This window comes from Schistocerca nitens, chromosome 2 (genome assembly GCF_023898315.1).
Source record: "Schistocerca nitens isolate TAMUIC-IGC-003100 chromosome 2, iqSchNite1.1, whole genome shotgun sequence".
Taxonomy (NCBI): Eukaryota; Metazoa; Arthropoda; class Insecta; order Orthoptera; family Acrididae; genus Schistocerca; species Schistocerca nitens.
In genome coordinates this window covers 111,487,288-111,510,109 of record NC_064615.1, presented here as the reverse complement: position 1 = coordinate 111,510,109, position 22,822 = coordinate 111,487,288, and positions in this window count along the sequence as shown.

The following is a 22,822-nucleotide window of genomic DNA, read 5'->3' as shown; positions in this document are numbered from 1 at the left end:
AAGGAATGGCAGGCAGTGGAAGACTTTCCGAGGAGCCTATCAGAAGGCCTCCCCAGTTCGTTTGAAGAGCAAGTTTCGGGCGCTATCTATGTCTGACGAAGTCCCTGTGCCAGATGCAGTTGCTCGCCCTGTTCCGGAGGAAGCCCTTTGGCTCACAAGGTCTGGGCAGTCACAAAGGGTTTACTGGTAGGATCTCCAACGTTAGATGCTTAATTGGACCCCTTAGGGAAATGGCTCCCAAGGAGGGGAGGGCGTCAATCTAAAAGGGTACAGTGGGTAGACCTAGCAACAATCGGTATTATAGTTGTTAATTGTTGAAGCTAAACTGGGAAGGAATCACTGCTCCAAGCGCAAATAGAAATCTCTGGAGCACAAATCGTTATAAGTATAGAAAGCTGGCTAAAGCTGGAAATAAGTTCAGCCAAATTATCTTCAAAGACCTAAGCGTGTTCAGAAAGCACAGATTAAATACAATTGGTGGTGGAGTGTTTATTGCTGCCAGATATAGTTTACCCTGTAGTGAAATTGAAGTAGATACTTTCTGTGTGTTAGTATGGGCAGAAACTATACTTGGCAACCGGAATAAATTAATAATTAGTTCCTTTTCCGATCCGTGACTCAGGTGATACGGTTGCTCAATAGTTCAAAGAATACTTGAGCCTTATTTAAAATAGGTAACTCGTACAACTACAGTTCCTGGTGACCTCAATCTACCCTCCATATGGTGTCCGCAGCTCGTGGTCGTGCGGTAGCGTTCTCGCTTCCCGCGCCCGGGTTCCCGGGTTCGGTTCCCGGCGGGGTCAGGGATTTTCTCTGCCTCGTGATGACTGGGTGTTGTGTGATGTCCTTAGGTTAGTTAGGTTTACGTAGTTCTAAGTTCTAGGGGACTGATGACCATGGATATTAAGTCCCATAGTGCTCAGAGCCAGAGCCAGCCATATGGTGGCAAAAATGCATGTTTAAGGCCGACGTTAGGCATAAAATGTCGTCCAAAACTACATTGAATGCTTTCTCAGACAATTATTTTGAACAATTGGTCAAAAGCTCACTCGAAGTGTAAATGGCTGCGAAAACATACAACATGCAATCACAGCCTTTTCCAACAGTGTCTCCACTCCTTCCGTTCTGACTATGTAAGTGTAGACCAGCTGTGGTTTAAATTCAAAGAAATAATATCGACGGCAATTGAGAGATACGAGGTGTGGCTAGAAAAAAACCGGACTAGTACTGGTGAAACAATAAAACGAATGCAATAAGGCTGAAAGTCGCCTACTGCTCGAGTTTCATCTGCCTCGTGCACTCAGTCTGCCCGTGGCGTCTGTTTTAAGTAGTTGACGTTTTGTCTGTGCGTCGGAAAATGTTGAGTGTACAGAAAGAACAGCGTGTTAACATCAAATTTTGTTTCAAACTAGGAAAATCTGCAAGTTAAACGTTTGTAATGTTACAACAAGTGTACGGCGATGATTGTTTATCGCGAACACAAGTGTTTGAGTGGTTTAAACGATTTAAAGATGGACGCGAAGACACCAGTGATGACACTCGCACTGGCAGACCATTGTCAGCAAAAACTGACGCAAACATTGAAAAAATCGGTAAACTTGTTCGACAAGATCGCCGGGGTGGGATCACTCTCAATGTTTTCCAGGATGTCAGAACAAATCGTTCTTCGGCGTTCCTTCTGTTCAATTGTGAGACACTTTGGAACCATTTTTGAACACACTTTGTTCATGTTGAAACTTTCATGAAGAATCTGCCTAACACTTTCCTTGTCAACTCCTGTTAACTCAGACACTGCTCTGATTGTTAAATGGCGATCTTGTCGAACAAGTTTACCGATTTTTTCAATGTTTGCATCAGTTTTTGCTGACAATGGTCTGCCAGTGCGAGTGTCATCACTGGTGTCTTCGCGGCCACCTTTAAATCGTTTAAACCACTCAAACACTTGTGTTCGCGATAAACAATCATCGCCGTACACTTGTTGTAACATTACAAACGTTTCACTTGCAGATTTTCCTAGTTTGAAACAAAATTTGATGTTAACACGCTGTTCTTTCTGTACACTCAACATTTTCCGACGCACAGACAAAACGTCAACTACTTAAAACAGTCGCCACGGGCAGACTGAGTGCACGAGGCAGATGAAACTCGAGCAGTAGGCGGAGCGAGAGTCACGTGACAGGCCACGCGACTTTCAGCCTTATTGCATTCGTTTTATTGTTTCAGCAGTACTAGTCCGGTTTTTTTCTAGCCACACCTCGTATGTACCACATAAGTTAATAAGAGATGGTAAGGATCCCCCTTGGTACACAAAACCAATCAGAATACTGTTGCAGAAGCAGTGAAAAAAGCATTCCAACTTTAAAAGAACACAAAATCCCCAAGATTGGCGAAGCTCGAAAGTTAGAGCGAACTTCAATACGAGATAATTTTAATAGTGTCCACAACGAAACTCTGTCTCGAGATTAGGTAGAAAATCCAAACACAGTCCGGCCTCATTTGAAGTACAACGGCGGCAAGACGCAATCAGTACCGTCATTGTGCGATAACAGAGATCACTGAAGACAGTGCCACTGAAGCAGAGTTGCTAAACGCGCTTTTCCGAAACTCCTTTACCAAAGAAGACGAAGTAAATATTCCACAATTCGTATCTAGAACAACTGCCAACATGAGTAACTTAGAAGTGGATACCTTCGGTGCAGCAAAGTAGCTTAAATCTCTCAATAAAGACAAGGCCTTTGGTCCAGCGAGTGTACCAGTCAGATTTCCTTCAGGGTACACTTACACAATAGCTTCCTACAGGGTGTTTCAAAAATGACCGGTATATTTGAAACGGCAATAAAAACTAAACGAGCAGCGATAGAAATACACCGTTTGTTGCAATATGCTTGGGACAACAGTACATTTTCAGGCGGACAAACTTTCGAAATTACAGTAGTTACAATTTTCAACAACAGATGGCGCTGCAAGTGATGTGAAAGATATAGAAGACAACGCAGTCTGTGGGTGCGCCATTCTGTACGTCGTCTTTCTGCTGTAAGCGTGTGCTGTTCACAACGTGCAAGTGTGCTGTAGACAACATGGTTTATTCCTTAGAACAGAGGATTTTTCTGGTGTTGGAATTCCACCGCCTAGAACACAGTGTTGTTGCAACAAGACGAAGTTTTCAACGGGGGTTTAATGTAACCAAAGGACCGAAAAGCGATACAATAAAGGATCTGTTTGAAAAATTTCAACGGACTGGGAACGTGACGGATGAACGTGCTGGAAAGGTAGGGCGACCGCGTACGGCAACCACAGAGGGCAACGCGCAGCTAGTGCAGCAGGTGATCCAACAGCGGCCTCGGGTTTCCGTTCGCCGTGTTGCAGCTGCGGTCCAAATGACGCCAACGTCCACGTATCGTCTCATGCGCCAGAGTTTACACCTCTATCCATACAAAATTCAAACGCGGCAACCCCTCAGCGCCGCTACCATTGCTGCACGAGAGACATTCGCTAACGATATAGTGCACAGGATTGATGACGGCGATATGCATGTGGGCAGCATTTGGTTTACTGACGAAGCTTATTTTTACCTGGACGGATTCGTCAATAAACAGAACTGGCGCATATGGGGAACCGAAAAGCCCCATGTTGCAGTCCCATCGTCCCTGCAGCCTCAAAAAGTACTGGTCTGGGCCGCCATTTCTTCCAAAGGAATCAGTGGCCCATTTTTCAGATCCGAAACGATTACTGCATCACGCTATCTGGACATTCTTCGTGAATTTGTGGCGGTACAAACTGCCTTAGACGACACTGCGAACACCTCGTGGTTTATGCAAGATGGTGCCCGGCCACATCGCACGGCCGACGTCTTTAATTTCCTGAATGAATATTTCGATGATCGTGTGATTGCTTTGGGCTATCCGAAACATACAGGAGGCGGCGTGGATTGGCCTCCCTATTCGCTAGACATGAACCCCTGTGACATCTTTCTGTGGGTACACTTGAAAGACCAGGTGTACCGCCAGAATCCAGAAACAATTGAACAGCTGAAGCAGTACATCTCATCTGCATGTGAAGCCATTCCGCCAGACACGTTGTCAAAGGTTTCGGGTAATTTCATTCAGAGACTACGCCATATTATTGCTACGCACGGTGGATATGTGGAAAATATCGTACTAGAGTGTTTCCCAGACCGCAGCGCCATCTGTTGTTGAAAATTGTAACTACTGTAATTTCGAAAGTTTGTCTGCCTGAAAATGTACTGTTGTCCCAAGCATATTGCAACAAACGGTGTATTGCCGTTTCAAATATACCGGTTATTTTTGAAACACCCTGTACTTAGCAATCATATTCAACCGCTCGCTCGGAGAAAGATCCGTACCTAAAGATGGAAAGTTGTACAGAGCACGCCAATATCCAAGAAAGGAGTAATCCGCTGAATTACAGACCCATACCACTTCCGTCAATTTGCATTAGGATGTTGGAACATGTATTATGTATGAATTAGCTCGAAGAAAACGATTTATTGACAGTTAGCACGGGTACAGAAAATAGCGTTCTTGTAAAACACAACTAGCTCTTTATTCTCACGAAGTAATGAGCGCTATCGAGAAGAGATGTCAAATTTATTCCATATTTTTAGATATCCGGGAAGCTTTCGACGCCGTTCCTCAAATGGTTCAAATGGCTCTAAGTACATCTAAGGTGATTAGTCCGTTAGACGTAGAACTACTTAAACCTAACTAACCAAAGGACATCACACACATCCATGCCCGAGGCACGATTCGAACCCGTGACCGTAGCGGCAGCACGGTTCCGGACTGAAGCGTTCTAGACTGCTCGGCTACAGCGGCCGGCGCCATTCCTCACAAGCGTTTTCCAGTCATATTACGTGCCTATGGAATTTCGCCTTTGTTGTGTGACTAGATTCGATATTTCCTGTCGAAAGGCCACACAGTTCGTAGTAACTGACGGAAAGTCATCGAGTAAAGCAGAAGTAACATCTGGCGTTCCCCAGGGAAGTGTTATAGGCCCTCTGCTGTTCCCAATCCACAAAACGACATACGAGACAATCTGAGCACCCGTCATAGATTATTTGCACGTGGTGCAGCCATTTACCGTCTTGTAAAGTTATCACATGATCAAAACAAATTGCAAATTGATTTAGACAAGGTATCTGTACGGTGCGAAAAGTGGCTATTGGCTCTAAATAATGAAAAATGTGAAACCATACACGAGAGTACGAAAAGGGTCCTCTAAATTTCGGTTGCACGATAAATCACAAATATCTAAAGGCTACGAAGTCAACTAAATACTTAGGGATTATAATTACAAATAACTTAAATTGGAACGTTCACATAGATAATGTTATGGGTGAAGCAAACCAAAGACTTAAAATATTTTGTAAAACACTTGATTAGATTAGAGTACTTGTTCCATAGATCATGAATATGACACTTCGTAATGATGTGGAACGTGACAGGTTAATAAAAGGTGTCTATAAGTTATTACATTACACAAAATATTACATGACACTTAATATTTTTAATTATCATTATTTTTTATGTGGGGGTTGGGGATATTACCCATTTACTATATATAAAAATTCTTCTAATGAGTAGAAGGAGTTGCCAGTAAGAAATTCTTTTAATTTCTTTTTAAATGCTATATGGCTATCTGTCAGACTTTTTGATGCTATTAGGTAAGTGACCAAAGACTTTTGTGGCAGCATAATTTACACCCTTCTGAGCCAAAGTTAGATTTAACCTTGAGTAGTGAAGATCAGCCTTTCTCCTAGTGTTGTGGCCATGTACACTGCTATTACTTTGGAATTAGTTCGGATTGTTAATAACAAATTTCATAAGTGAATATATATATATTGTGAGGCTACAGTGAAGATCTCTAGCTCTTTAAATAAGTGTCTGCAGGATGATCTTGGACGAGCTCCAGCAATTATTCTGCTTACACGCTTTTGTGCAATGAACACTCTTTCACTCAATTATGAGTTACCCCAGAATATGATGCCATACGAAAGCAGAGATTGAAAATAGGCGTGGTAACCTAATTTACTGAGATGTATATCGTCAAAATTGGCAATGACCCTAATAGCATAAGTAGCTGAACACAAACGTTTCAGCAGATCTTCAGCGTGTTTTTTCCAGTTCAACCCCTCATCAATGCATACACCTAGAAATTTTGAATATCCTACCTTAGCAACCGATTTCTGATCGAAGTCTATATTTATTAGTGGTGTCACTCCATTTACTGTGTGGAACTGTATGTACTGTGTTTTGTCAAATTTTAATGAGAGCCCATTTGCAGAGAACCACTGATTTCTGAAAAACATCTTTTACAATTTCACCAATTAATTATTGTCTGTTGGGTGTGATAGCTGTACTTGTATCATCAGCAAAAAGTACCAGCTTTGCATCTTCGTGAATATAGAATGGCAAGTCACAAATATATATTAAGATCACCAAAGGACCCAAGACCGAACCTTGGGCCACCCCATTCTTGATTGTTCCCCAGTTTGAGAAATCATCAGTTTTTTTGCATATTATGTGAACTGCTTATTTGAACTTTCTGCACTCTTCCAGTTGGTATGATTTAAACCATTTGAGCGCTGTACCATTCATAGCACAGTACGTGAGCTTATCTAGAAGTATTCCATGATTTACACAGTCAAAAGCCATTGGGAGATCACAAAAAATCCCAATGGGTGACTTCTGGTTACTCAGAGCATTTAATATTTCATTAGTGAAAGTATATACGGCATCTTCCGTTGAAAAACCTTTCTTGAAACCAAACTGACATTTTGTTAAAACTTTACTTTTACAAAGATGTGAAGCTACTCCAAAATACATTACTTTTTCAAGAATTTTGGATAAGGCAGTCAGAAGAGAGCACAGTACTTTTTATAATATTTGGCTGTTGTTGACATCAGTGGTTTAACAATGACATACTTCAGTCTATCTGGGAAAATGCCCTGCTTCAGAGAGCTATTACATATGTGGCTAAGAATCCCACTTATCTCTTGGGAACAAGCTTTTGTTATCCTGCAGGAAATGCCATCAATTCCATGTGAGCTTTTATTCTTGAGAGAGTTTATTATCTTCCTAATTTCAGAAGGAGATGTGGGTGGAATTTCAATTGTATCAAATGGTGTTGGTAAGGCCTCTCCCATTAACTGCCTTGCTTCTTCTAATGAACATTTAGAACCTATTTTCTCTACAACATTTAAAAAATGATTATTCAAAATGTTTTCGACTTCCAGGTTGTTGCTTGTCAAGTTTCCATTCGCTTTGATGGTAAAACCGTCATCCTGTACTCTTGGTTGCCCTGTCTCCCTTGTAATAATATTCCAAATTGTTTTGATTTTGTTATCAGAGGTATTAATCTCAGACATGATGCACATGCTTCTGGACTTTTTAATAACCTTTCTTAATGTAGCACAGTAGTTTTTATAATATTTGGCTGTTTCTGGGCCATTACTCTTTCTTGTTGTTAGATACAGTTCCCTTTTGTGGTTACAAGATATTTTTATTCCTTTAGTAAGCCAAGGTTTTTTTGCATGGTTTCTTAAAACTAGATTTAAGTAATTTCTTGGGGAAACAGTTTTCAAATTCTCTTACAAGTGTATCATGAAATAAGTTATACAGGGTGATTCAAAAAGAATACCACAACTTTAGGAATTTAAAACTCTGCAACGACAAAAGGCAGAGCTAAGCACTATCTGTCGGCGAATTAAGGGAGCTATAAAGTTTCATTTAGTTGTACATTTGTTCGCTTGAGGCGCTGTTGACTAGGCGTCAGCGTCAGTTGATGCTAAGATGGCGACCGCTCAACAGAAAGCTTTTTGTGTTATTGAGTATGGCAGAAGTTAATCGACGACAGTTGTTCAGCGTGCATTTCGAACGAAGTATGGTGTTAAACCTCCTGATAGGTGGTGTATTAAACGTTGGTATAAACAGTTTACAGAGAATGGGTGTTTTTGCAAAGGGAAAAGTTCTGGACAGCTGAGAACGAGTGATGAAAATGTAGCACGCATCCAGCAAGCATTTGTTCGCAGCCCAGGAAAATCGACTCGCAGAGCTAGCAGAGAGCTGCAAATTCCACAATCAACTGTATGGAGAGTCCTACGAAAAAGGTTAGTTATGAAACCTGAACGTCAACTACCCGAGGCGATGGATCGGCCGCCAGGCAGCCCGTGACAGAGCACTTCATCACTGGCCTCCAAGAAGCCCTGATCTTACCCCCTGCGATTTTTTCTTATGGGGGTATGTTAAGGATATGGTGTTTCGGCCACCTCTCCCAGCCACCATTGATGACTTGAAACGAGAAATAACAGCAGCTATCCAAACTGTTACGCCTGATATGCTACAGAGAGTGTGGAACGAGTTGGAGTATCGGGTTGATATTGCTCGTGTGTCTGGAGGGGGCCATATTGAACATCTCTGAACTTGTTTTTGAGTGAAAAAAAACCTTTTTAAATACTCTTTGTAATTATGTATAACAGAAGGTTATATTATGTTTCTTTCATTAAATACACATTTTTAAAGTTGTGGTATTCTTTTTGAATCACCCTGTATTTTAAATTAGCATGGAGTTCCTTGTACACCTCATCCCAGTCTAACTGCTGAAGATTTTCTTTGAAATTTCTAATTGTTGAGTCATTAATTGAACGCACAACTTTGGAGGGTAGTTTTGAATTACTGAATGGAGCTATGTCATATACTGTAACTAGCTGGGCACCATTATCAGAAAGGCAATTCTCAACAGGACAAGAATTAATGTTTTTAAACTTATCTTGATCTATAAAAGTGTTATCTATCAATGTGCTAAAAAAATGCAACTGGTCTACTAATGAGACCCCTTCTGGATATTGCTTTGTGGATCTGCATCAGAGAGGACTGACGGAGGCCATTGAAAAATTTTAAAGAAGGGCAGCTCGTTCTGTATTATCGAGAAATAGGGAAGAGAGTGGCACGGAGATGTTACTTGAGTTGGGGTGGCAATCATCAAAACAAACGCGTTTTTGAACAGTTCGCGGGTATCCGACCGGGTAGCCGGGAAAACTTCAGATCGCATATAAAAGCGTTTTTCGTTGCGGCAGTATCTTCCCTTGAAATTTCAATCACGAACTTTTCCTCCTGTTGCGATAATATTCTGTTGGCGCCCACGTACATAAGGAGAAGTGATGATCATGAGAAAATACATCAGAGATCGTACAGAAAGATTTAAATGCTCGATTTTCCCGCGCCGTTCGAGAGTGGAACGGTTGAAAAATAGTTTGGAGGTATTGCAATGAGCTCCCTACCAGGCACTTTATCGTAAATTACACAGCAATAATATAGCTGTAGATGAAAAAAAAAGACTGTGGACTAGATGTTTGTGGATTTCCAGGGCTTCCAATAGACAGAGTTTTTCGCCTTGATTCGCTAAGTCGAGGACATGGGAATGTGGCTGGTAGCTACGGCCGTCACTCAGTTCATGCGCATCAAATGTGGAGTCATAATTCTACAACCTTCCGCTGCGTTCATGTTCAGCGAACAACATAAAAATTATCATAGTCAGGACAAGCAATTTTGTATACGCCACTGATTTTCTTATCTTTACTATTGAAAATGCACTGGACTTTGGTGTTCTTCACGTAATAGGAAATCCTGTAGTTGCAGGATTTCTGCGATACTTGACATAGGTAAGGTGTTTTTCCTGTAGAACATACACAATATAGCACTTATAGTTTACTATTGTGTTGTTTTATCAAAAAGCGACGGATGAATCAGTTAACATTGAAAGTTAATTACGTGCTCTTATGTTTTAGAGGCGATAAAACTTCACGACTCGCTCTTACACGTGGTTACAGCTGCGCTCATGTAAACGCCAAAGAAATGAAGGGCAAGTAAAAACGTTCGAAGCCTTTCTAATAACTAAACATGGCAAGTGGTTAACTACGCCGATTTGTTTAACTATTTTTATACGATCAACTACTTCGAGCAGTCTGCACTAGTACCTGGACTAACTTATGGCTTACAGCCAGGGTCTGCAAAAAACAGGCAACGCATGTTTTGTGATGGAATATCTAGTCCAGAGAGCACGTTCACTTCCACATCTAGTATTTCGCTAATGCAGCGAAAAGATGTTTCTCAAGTAGTTTGTAACAATGGGTCAACAGTGGCTCCTTATTGCACCCTAGATTTCTGAATAAATTACTGCAGCTCGCAGTTTAAATGCTTAACCTGTTTACACAAAGGACACTAACGACTCGTGACTCATTGTGGTAGTCAGTACCACGTGCCCCGGCTGTATTAACACACTCAAAACAAGATTTCGTTGAGAAGCTTGCTGGAAGGATCTTGCGAAAGAGTTCAGCCTTCCTCAACGAACTACTGCTTCCACTAACAGTTGACAACGGTGAGGAAATGTGTTATTAAGCTGTCTTGTGACTCACGTCATTTAACTTATGGAGAGGTTCTACTATATCTGCACCTGTAACGTAACGTAAATACTAACAGTTGAAAACGGTGAGGAAATGTGTTATTAAGCTGTCTCGTGACTCACGTCATTTAACTTATGGAGAGGTTCTACTATATCTGCACCTGTAACGTAACGTAAATAGCTTGTGACAGAGACTGGTGAGCCACGCCTGGAGGCAGTCTGCATTCATCTGGCACACTGACCAGCCAGAGGGTGACTTTTAGACGGTTTTTATACACCTTCTTTTATACGCCTTCGTGGATAAACATCACAATGGTTCGTCACTTCCAATGGCCTAACCTACACACAAACACATAGGACACGAAGATACTCGAAAGAATATTTTCACAAAACGTGAAGTTATCTTGTACACTACTTCCTTTCTAATACGAGGCGTGTTTTTTCAGTAAGTACCGTTTTGAAATTAAAAACAGACTTGCTAAGATATCTCAATAATTTTATTTTTACACGAAAGCCTGTACCTTAATCTACTTTTCTACATAATTTCCGTCAAGATTGAGGCACTTGTCATAACGTTGTATCAGTTTTGAATACCCTCCTCATAGAAGTCTGCCGCCTGACTTGTTAACCACTGTTTTGACTTCGTCATCGTCTTGAAGACGCTGACCGCCCAGGTGTTTCTTAAAGTGCAGGAACAGATGGTACTCACTGGGCGCAAGATCGGGGCTGTACGGAGGATGATCTAGAGTTTCCCATCGAAACCTTTTGTGATGAGACTTTGGTGTGATTCGCCACATGTAGACGGGCATTGTCTTGCAGCAAAACGATGCCCTTGCTCAACTTCCATGGACTGTTGCTTTGATTCTGGTGTGACGTAGGCCACCCATGTTTCATCGCCCGTAACAATTTGCCTTAAGAAATCATCACCGTCGTTGTGGTACCGCTCAAGGAAAGTCAATGCACTGTCTAAACGTTTGGTTTTGTGCACATCCGTCAACATTTTTGGTACCCAACGTACCCACAATTTTTGGTAATTCAAGTGATCGGTCACAATGCCATACAAAACACTACGAGAATCATTAGGAAAGTCATCCCGCAGGGAGGATATCGTAAAGCGTCTGTTTTCTCTCACCTTATTGTCCACTTCCTGCACCAAACTTTCGTTAACGACCGAAGGACGCCCACTCCGTTGTTCATCATACACATTTGTGCAGCCATCTTTAAATGCTCTCACCAACTTTCTTACCATTCCATCATTCATAATGTTTTCTCCGTAAACTGCACAGATCTCGCGATGAATATCGATCGCTTTTAGGCCTTTAGCACTAATAAATCTTATAACAGCCCGTACTTCACAGTCGGCGGGACTCACGATTATCGGAGGCATTCTGAACACTTAGTCCACAACGTAAACAAGGAAGAATCAGACTGTAATGGCGTAAGTGCGTAGATTAAGGTACAGGCTTTCATGTAAAAATAAAATTATTGAGATATCTTAGCACGTCTTTTTTTAATTTCAAAACTGTACTTACTTAAAAAACACGCCTCGTACAATGCTAGAACCACATGGTGGAAACAGGAAGAACATCTAACCTAATTCCATGACGAGCGAGTTTATTTCAGGAGCATGAAGAAAAAACATTACGATAACAAAAGAAAGTTTATTTGCAAAAAATTTTAAAAGAAGATGACAATTATAAAATGGAATTAGTGAGGTCAAAATGGAGCAAAAATTCTATTTAACCATGACGAACTTATACTGAGTAAACCCCTTTCAAATTGGACATGACTACAGACTCTTTGGCTAAAGAGTACAAATAGATGAAAAGCTAACAATAAACAGATCCATCACGAAAGAAATCAGAACTATAAACTGCGAGAATTTGGGACTGTAGATAACGAGAATTTATTTAAAAATGGGTTTGACTAGGACTTGGATGGGTGGCCGTCCACGACTGCCGAGCGCTGTTGGAAGCGGGCTGCTCTCAGCCCTTGTGAGGCAAACTGAGGAGCTACTGGACCGAGAAGTAGCGAGAGAGGGGAGTGTGGTATGCCGACCACACGACACCGCTTCCAGTGATGCCTATAGTTGTGCGGCTGGGCCTTCCAAGGCATAGAGGAAAGGAACAGTTACTTAACGAAAGATATTGCAAGAACGAAGAAAGCGGTAAAAAGAAGAATTCGAATGGGAAGAGGCAGCTACAGAGCACGAAAATTTCAAGTGAACGATACTACTGCACTTGGCGGTCGGCTTACGATACTTCATCCGACTTCGAGGCAAAACTGTGCCCAGAAAAAGACAGTCCTGCTATTAGGTATAATAGGAATGTGATTTTAAAAAAAGAAAATAGGCAGAGACAGCGCTGTAACTGGGAGCAGCGTGGCCAAGAATATGTAGCATGAACTCTGCGCTGTGCCGGAACTGTCCCACTAGCTCAGTGAGAGATGGCAATGCCGTGGGGAAAGGATACGTTGACTCGCCAGTGTTTGAATCGGGTTCGCGGTGAATTTCTTTTTTTATTTCAGTTACAGCATCAAATTGTATCCAACTTACACTTCCACAACGCGGTAGCTTCTACATCTACATGTACATCCATACTCCGCAGGTCACCTGACGGTATGTGGCGGAGGGTACTTTGAGTACCTCTATCGGTTCTCCCTTCTATTCCAGTCGCGTATTGTTCGTGGAAAGAGAGATTGTCGGTATAGCCCTGTGCGGGCTCTGATCTCTCTGATTTTATCCTCATGGCCTCTTCGCGAGATGTACGTAGGAGGGAGCAATATACTGCTTGACTCCTCGGTGAAGGTATGTTCTCGAAACTTCAACAAAAGCCCTACCGAGCTACTGAGCCTCTCTCCTGCAGAGTCTTCCACTGGAGTTTATCTATCATCTCCGTAACGCTTTCGCGATTACTAAATGATCCTGTAACGAAGCGCGCTGCTCTCCTTTGGATCTTCTCTATCTCTTCTATCAACCCTATCTGGTACGGATCCCACACGGGTGAGCAATATTCAAGCAGTGGGCGAACAAGTGAACTGTAACCTACTTCCTTTGTTTTCGGATTGCATTTCTTAGGATTCTTCCAATGAATCTCAGTCTGGCACCTGCTTTACCGACGATCAACTTTATATGATCATTCCATTTTAAATCACTCCTAATGCCTACTCCCAGATAATTTATGGAATTAGCTGCTTCCAGTTGCTGACCTGCTGTACTGTAGCTAAATGATAAAGGATCTTTCTTTCTATGTATTCGCAGCACATTACACTTGTCTACATTGACATTCAATTTCTTCCTGTTAGTACCTTTATTTAAACGTTAAGACATAACATGAGCTTATTACAAACGTAATCGGTCCCCTTGTTTCGTCCACGGGGTAGCATGTGCCGTTGGATGTTCAAGAGCATTGAGTAGCATGTCATAAATGACGATTGTGTACCCATTTCTGTTCCTCCGATTACAACGCCATATGTGGCGAAACGAAAAAATGCTTCAGAGAAAACCTATGCAGATTATGCTGTAGAATAGTAATCTGCAATAAAAAAACGGGGGTTCCCATTGAAGATTTGAAAGCTTTTGCCCCCGCAACCCACGCAGGGGGGGGGGGGGGGAGGTGGGAGGCGGGGGTTGAATGTGGTAGGTATCGTAGGATGTCCCATGTCCCCCTCCGAGACAAACAAATTGGAATTACAACTTTTTTTGATCCGATGTGTAATCTTCGAATATTTCAATGTGTTCAGTTAAAACGAACACCCTGTATATGCAGACTGAAGCGCGAGGAATGAAAATTTTTTGCAATTTTTGGAATCTCGGCTTTGCTACAAATTTTCATTCGTCGGCTCAGTCTGCGTATATGCAGTAAAGTCTGAGTTGCTACGCCGCGTGATACTCCTTTTCAAATTTCTCGAACGCTCGACATTCGATGTTTTGCTGGGATTTCCTTCAGAATTCTACTAGTCATCCCGTGAGGCTGAACACTGTCGAAAAACAGTGCTGCAACCACTTACAAGAGACAGTTTTGCCGCGCTTTTGCCGGAGAAGTGTTACTGGGTAAAAAATCCACAGGCAGCCATTGGTGGACTGTCCTCGTTGGGTAAATGTGATAGGAGAGAGTAATAGAGAAGGAAACTGTTATCAGAACATTGATATCGTGGTGATGAGGTGAGTTCCTAATAGTTTCATATGTTCCTCACGCGCCTTAGCTATGCACAAGTATCATGAGAACGAAAACATACTCTGTATTCGTTTTATTATCCATGCAATTGGCCAGTTTCAAGAGTGGGTCATTTTCAAAGCAAATATCTTAAGCTTGAAAATGATCCACGGTCGAAATTAATCAACTGCACGGATAATAAAAAGAATAAGACGTACCTGGACTACGTTTTCATTCTCAAAACACGTCGAGGCTGTGAATCCCCACGAAAATAAAATTCTAGAACGACAAGTATCATGGTTGGTGGCTACGAAACCGGAAATCCTATATCCATGTCCTGTACTTGAAATTGCACTCATTCTTAGAAATTTAAACTGCCTAACGGTCTTTCTGCCCCTAGCACTCGGATGTTATTGAAGTCTATAATCTGATCGAATTCTTCATGATACTCGGCTACCACAGATTTTGTACCTTGTCGTGATCGTGTGTGGCGTTCGTACTCTTAGCGTGTTATTTCCTGCTGTCCCAGTTTCGCCTTTGCCACAGCCACACGTCAGTTCATATCACAGATTCATGTAATATTAAGGCCTCCAATCAAGTCTGTTGCAGATTCGAAAAGGCTTTAGTAGGTATTCGGCTCCTATTTTAGGCCTTGGGTGATAATGACAGACATTTTGGACCAAATTTGACCTCTGACCTTGTCCTTGACCTCGCCGTCTTCCCCTCGCCACCATCAACTCTCTTTCTCCTCCCTCGCCCACCCCCTTTCCTATTTAACTTCTGGGAAATAGGCTGAAGAATGAAACCGAGAATCGGAGACCTTCCTACGACAAGGATCGGGAGAAAATTCAGAAAATAAGCCAGTTTGTTACAATATGACGTCATCCTATCCAATGGCAAAGGTTCTTACTAGATAGTCGCGTAATATCTGTGCATGAATAGTCCGCCATGCATATATTTTGCTTGCTTGCACACAGCCAAGTCCTTACACATGGGTTCTCTTACAAAGTAAGCCTATTCACTAATGCTATCCCGCGACATAACCTAGACAATGGATGAAGGAGACGCTTTATTCTGTCTGCAGAGCATGTTCAAAACGGCATGTTATGTATAGATCATTAGAAAAAGACTGAGATGTGGGGCTTGTAATATGTTATGGAAGTTTTTGTTACATTTTAAAAACACATAAATTTCATCTCTTCTACATCTATAACCACTTTGTTACATTTTCATTACCTTAATAATATATATAATATAATCTATATTGTATCTAAAACATATAGGTTACAATTTCAGTACATTACACTATCACTGCATGTTGGCTGCAATTACACTTTACATCTTTCCTACGTCTACAGTTATAACGTCTTGGCTACAATTACACTTTACATGTTTCCTACATCTACAACATGCAGGGTAAAATTTCAGAACATTACACTTGTATCCAGTAAGTTACTACTGAATCAGTTATGAATCGCCTCCTGTTCCGTACAGAGCTGATCAGTAACCATGTGTTCTCGAAAATGACTCAAGGTTATGGCGCTCGCTTTGTTATCGTATATGGGGTGTTTAGCATCTTTTGTCGGTAATGTCAATGTATATTGCTTTATACTGGAAATTGTACGTAAGGAGGAACCAATTATGTAATTTAATACTTTTCTCGATAATCATCAATGCTTAAATCCTTACACAAGCTGCGGCATGGCCACTGATTAAAACAGTCATCAAGAAAACGTAGAATAAATTTCTTTTGTTTTCGACAACGACCACAAAACATTTCATTCTTAGACATTCAGTCAGGAATGACCTTGTTCAGACTTGCAGCAAAATATCGGACAAGAAATATCAGTGCTGGACAGATTACAACTTAACACAATAAAATATACCTTAACAAAATATTATTAGTTTAATGGATGTGGATACGCGCTTAAAATATGACGAGGGATACCTGCTTTGTGACATATCCTAATATCATAAACTATGGTTAATATTATATCGGCTAAATCAGCCGTTTTTTAATGTAACGTTTAAGAAGCATTTACAGTCGAGCGCCAACCGGAATGGCCGAGCGATTCTAGGCGCTACAGTCTGGAACTGCGTTATCGCTACGGTCGCAGGTTCGAATCCTGTCTCGGGCCTGCATGTTTGTGATGTCCTTAGGTTAGTTAGGTTTAAGTAGTTCCAAGTTCTAGGGGACTGATGACCTCAGAAGTTAAGTCCCATAGTGCTTAGAGCCATTTGAACCATTTTACAGTCAAGCAACAAAATTGCTTGTGAGTTACACCTGCCAGAAACCGATAATATTGTGGGAAACATAGAGTAAAGTATGAGTATACTCCACAGAACTTTAAAAGGCCGGCTCTTGATTTATTGGAAGAGCATAAATTTACAAAGCGAAGAGCAACGCGACTTTGTGCCTAATGCCTACTTTGCTTTATTATGTAATGTTTTACATTGATTTTGGATCGCCTCTCGAATCTATATCTTGTCATGTCGTTACATATTTGCTCCATTTTCTTACGTTGTTCGTTTTACTCTCGCTTTTGATTGTTTTTCTCTGTTTATGTATTGCATTTCATTAACAAGGTAATCTTAAGTGACTGTTACAAAATTTTGTGATGCTTTCCTCGGAACAGGGTATGCGAGGCCCTCTGGTGGTTAAGTTCCTCCTACATCTCACATATGATGCATTCTGTCTCCTACGCCAACAGATGTTACTGACTATTAACTTTAGTCTTTTGTTTCCATCTTTTTCTTTTCTTTCCCTAGTTATTGTATCAACTTTATATTATTTTATTAAATCCTTAGCTTGTTCTTGTGCACGTTATTATTTTTACCTAATATGACCACAAGAGAGTCACTTGACTATTTTCCTTTTAACAGTTTAAAATTTAACTTCATTCTTGTTTTAATTATCACATTTTATCACTGTAACAACTTAAACGTTTGACAAGCCCACTACGGTCATAACCTATTGTGCTCTTCATTTATTGCATTCTATAAAATTTTATAGCTCACGAATATATGCAGACTTACAGTAGCGACGTCTAACGAGGTTACGGAACAAACGTATGTTGTAGCTGTTGTACTGCAGCTCGTAATGAACAAAAGCACTATTGAAAGCTTGACTCCCCCGGTACTTTGGCTTAGTTTACACCACATTTTACATAAGTATGTGCGACGATACTAAGCTGATTTTGTGTATATTTTATGACGATGTCACTATGGCTTTATTATATTACGAATGTTATAAAACAGATACGCCTCGTCATATTTTAAGAGCATATTTTCCACATCTATGAAAGTAATAATTCTTCATTATGGCAAATTTTATTGTTTGAAGTTGTAATCTGTCTACAATTGGTATTTCATGTTCCATATTTTACTGTAGCTATAAAAATAATCACAATTGACCGAAATAGGTAGTATAAAGACCACGATTTTTGTGATCATTAGCGGAAATTAAAGAAATTTGTTCTTAACTCCTTACCGGATGAGCATTTCAAACGTTTCGCTCTACGCATTAAACACTGTGTTTTAGTTTCTGGAGCGTACATATTTGCTCTTAGTACTGAAAATTCTGTAACAATGTCTCACGTTAATTCACCTTATATTAAATCTACTCTCTTTTTAGTGACACATAGGATGTTATAAATGTTACTGTCGGAGTAAACGGAAGTGTCAAACCACATGTTTACATCATTTTTAAACAGAATCACAAATGTCTGAGATAGGTACATGATATGTTAAGGTAGCTATCCGCGTCTTTGTAGCGCATTTCAACTTTCTTGGCCTCAGATTTCTTCGAAATATATACTCAATGGAAACCAGGGAAAATCTTCGTAGTAATAATTAAAATAGCCTTTATTACAACTATGGGTTTGTAGAAAAAATGTTAATTATTTGTAATGCAATACCGACTAAGTTTCCTTCAGTGTTACACGGCACTTGAAAATTGCACTTGGAATCAGAGCAACAAGTTATTAGCTTCACAACACTCATTTTTCGCACTTTCTGCAACGTTTTGCCAAAAACACTGTTATTCACAAGTTTTCCAATTATTTTCGAATTCGTTTTTCGTATTCATACGTTTTAAACGTTAATATTGATATACGATTTCATCCAGGGAGCTTTACGGAATGATAATGTGAAGCGAATTTTGCTGAGAATAAAATTATTGTTGAGACACCGTTTTAAATTTCTGTAGCAAATATTTCTATCGTATAACTTGGAAATCAGCTTATTTGGAACTAGGGATGTTGATGCTGGTGCCACCTTTTTCTCTGGGAATAATAGTATATCAGAATGGAGTCCAAGGATATGGCGACACTCAAGAGATACTTTTAAAATACGAATATAACTAACCTATGTCTGAATCATCTGGTACACTCATTGTATCAAACTTATCGTCAATAATCCATGCAAAATGAGAGGATAGTAGGTGTGGTGATCCTCCTTCCGTCTGTCTGATGCTCGTAAAAAGCCTTGAAGATTAAACACCATACTTATTGAAGGTCGAAGTCCCACGAATGATTAGCTACACAGGTGGCATCTTACGAAAGAAATGTAGTTTGTACTCTCGACCGTGTCCTGATGTAAGACGTCTTTGTGCCAGACAATATAGGCTACCCGCAGAACTGCTCGGTAGTAGGAGCTATCAAACCTTAGGAGCTATTCCTTTACATGATACGACTGAAATGGACTATGCCTTTTTATTTTGAACTTTACGTATAAAGAAGGGTACTGTGTGAACATTATCAAAGACAGCTCCAAATCCATTCTATGGCTACAGAGTATTTCCGAATTACTTTTTAAAAATGAAAAAGGAGTCGTCTAGGTATCTGCTTGTTCGTTGTTATTTGATCTGGAATTTCAGATAATGTTTGTGGCAGATAATCAGATTGCTTTCCAGTAGACAATAGGCAACTACAGCGTTGATTTGTTAATATTTAATGTAAGACTAAGATTGGAAAATTTGACACTAGCTTCAGTTCTGTAAACTTGTCAGATTGTTTACTGTTTGTTTTCACGATTTTCTTATAGTGCCTTGTGTATCTATGATCGATTCCAAACACTCTGTTGCTACAGATCGGGTCCTTCTCATCATAAACTAATTTTCATGAAGCAAAAGCTGAGTCTGCCGTAAGATAACAGACGCTTTTTGTTACAAGATATACCTGTTTGATGTCATCCAGATATTTTCGTTTCAGTCTTTCTGCTTAGAATCACTTTATAAGCTCTTTTCTTTGTAGTTTGCGTTTTCACATTTGGTTTCCGTTTCAAAACTCCAACTGCATTAACACTTGTTGAGAAGCAGAACCATCTCTTCTTATTCACAATGACACAATAGGTTTTGTGGGGAATAGCTTCTACGAACTGCATCTGACAAAAATAGTTAAGCACCCAGAAGGGAAGGAGGGAATGAAATGAAACTTCACGGGTTGAGAGAGTATGTGATTATAATATCGAGTCAAATTTACAAATTACATTGCAGTACGAGCCCACCAATAGGTATGACGTCGTATCCTCTCTGGACTGGATGCATGCAATGGTTCGGTTTTGAAGGGAAACGTAAAGCCTTTGATTGCTCTCCTGAAGCAAGATGGTCCTAAAATATGGTAACTGGAACTTGATACCCCGGTTACTGGCCCTGCAACGGAGTAGACATGCGATCTGGTTCCACAGTTGTTCTATCGGAGGCTCATCTGGGGCATCATACAGACAGTTCTACAGAAACGCGCCATGTATTAATGAGGATTGTCCAATAGATGGTTCTGTCACATGAGGAATAACACAAGAGGGCGCAGGTTGCCCCTGGGATACAGTTGTGCCTTCACAGTTCCCTCAGTCACAACCAGACGTGACCCGAAGTCATAACCCGTGGCTCCTCTCACCATGACTCTCCTTGAATCGATACTGAACGGTGTTTAATCCCGTCAGTATCCTGTGGGATTTTGATCTGTTGATTAGCACTTTTTCCAGAATATTACGCTGTATACTTATCAGGCAAATAGGTCAGTAAAATTTGGAAGTATGGGATATTTACATTCACCCCTTTTTTATAATGACTGCTTTTACCATTTTCCAAGATTTTGAAAAACGACCCTGGACAATACATTAATTAATCTGCTCACGTAAAGGTCTACATAGGGACTTAGTGACTGCATTACCTCACCGGGGCCAGGTGCTCCTTTCCTTTCTTATCACATGTACCAGTACACGGGTATATGGCGGCTGTATCGTCATAAAGATCTTCGAGCTCCTGTCTCAGTTTTTAGTGATATTCAGTGTCCTCCTTTTCGTCGTCATCTGTAAGAAGAACATAAAGGAGAACTTCAGTGGGGAGTCTTGTTTCCTCAGTTGTAATTTTATGGGACATTCCCCAGGGATCTACTGCCAGGTTTTGAAGAACAAATCTTTCCCAGCTAGCTCATCGGACAGACCTATGTTATTGCATCAGTCTAAATTCCCTGTCATACAAACTTTTTTCATATGTCCTTCATGCCTTCCAAATTTGTCTTCTAGGCTCAGTAAGTTCTGAGCTTCAAGGTGTCACCTGTGCTGCATCGACGTGCTTTTTCAGTGGCATAGCCTTTTCTAACGTCTTGTCGAGGTAGGTATCATAAAACATGCGAAACATAAATTCTCGCTTTAATGCAATTTATTTACCTACCAGTTTCTCTCCAGGTGTGTGCTCATGGCAGTCAAATATGCAATTCAGAAAGCAACATGATATATTCATTTTTCGAAATCCAAGGTACATAAATTACGTCAAGTAGGACAATTCTGAACGTAACAACTATGTGAAAATTTTCACATCTTTTGCTTGACTTACACTATGTACCTTGGAGTCCCAAAAATGTATTATATTTTATGTCGGTTTTATAGTTGCGTATTTCACAACCGTGAACACGGACCTGGTCTGAAACCGGTAGGTAAATAAATCGCATTAAAGTCATAATTTGTGTTATGCATGTCCTACAATCTTTTCTACAGCTTTGTGGATAGTATTTCATAATTCGAAGGCTTTTTCGTCAAGGTTCCTCCCACCTCCTTTAAGGATGGGTAAATGTACCCTGTACACAGAAACATCCAGTTCGGTTCTCTGAATTTTAACGAGAGAATTCTGTGTTGTTCCCTGAGGCCCCTTAGTGAAGCAGTATTTCATCAGAGTACGATCACTAGTTGTCTGTCCTGTGGTGACTTCCCAATATTGAACGTGCCTATAGGCCGACGTGCTTGCAAGTGCAACGTCTATATTGAAGGTTGCTACCGTTCTCTTTCTGTAGCTAGGAGGGTTACCAGTAAGACTATGCACAGACAACTGCAGCTCCAAAATCGCTTCTACCAATGTCTGACCTGTATCACCTGGCGTTTCACTGTGCTACAGGACAGATTTAGCGTTTGCGTCGATACTAAAAGGTGTACAACTTTGCTTCCGCCGTTTTTCCCCAACATTTGAAGCTTTAACGAAACAAATTGGTTACACATGTATCATTCAAAGTATTTTCCATTGGCCACTACTTTCTCCCAAGTTTGCAATCCAAGAATCGATCCAATTTGTCACTTCTTCATGAGATCGGAAGTGTTGGTCAGCCAAGATATGCGCCATTGATCTAAACAGGTAATAGTCAGATGGAGCAATGTCTGGAGAATACTGCGGGTGGGGTTTCCAAGTACGATTTGACATCTTTTGCAACGTCGGGTCGAGCGTTGTCGTGCTGCAAAATCACTTTATCGTGCCTCCCACAGTATTGTGGCCGTTTGTCTTTTAATGCTCAGCTCAAACGCATTAATTGCGATCGATAATGAGCAGCTGTGATTGTTTCACTTGGTTTTAACACCTCATAGTACACGACGCCGAGCTGGTCCCACCAAATGCAAAGCATGATCTTGGAGCCGTGAATATTCGGTTTGGCCGTCGACATGGAAAAATGGCCGGGATATCCCCATGATTTTTTGCGTTTAGGTTATTGTAACGAACCCATTTTTCGTCCCCGATAACAATGCGATGCAGAAATCGTTCCGTTTTTGCCTCTGAAGCAACTGCTCACAAACACACAAACGCCGTTCAACGTCGCTTGGTTTCAGCTCACACAGGACCCAAGTTCCTCCTTTGTGAATCATGCCCATAGCCTTGAGACGTTTTGAAATGGCTTGCTGTGTCACTCCCACTAATAGTGCCAATTCTTCTTGAGTCTGATGTTAGTCTTCACTCAGCTGTGTCTCCAATTCTGCATCTTCGGAAA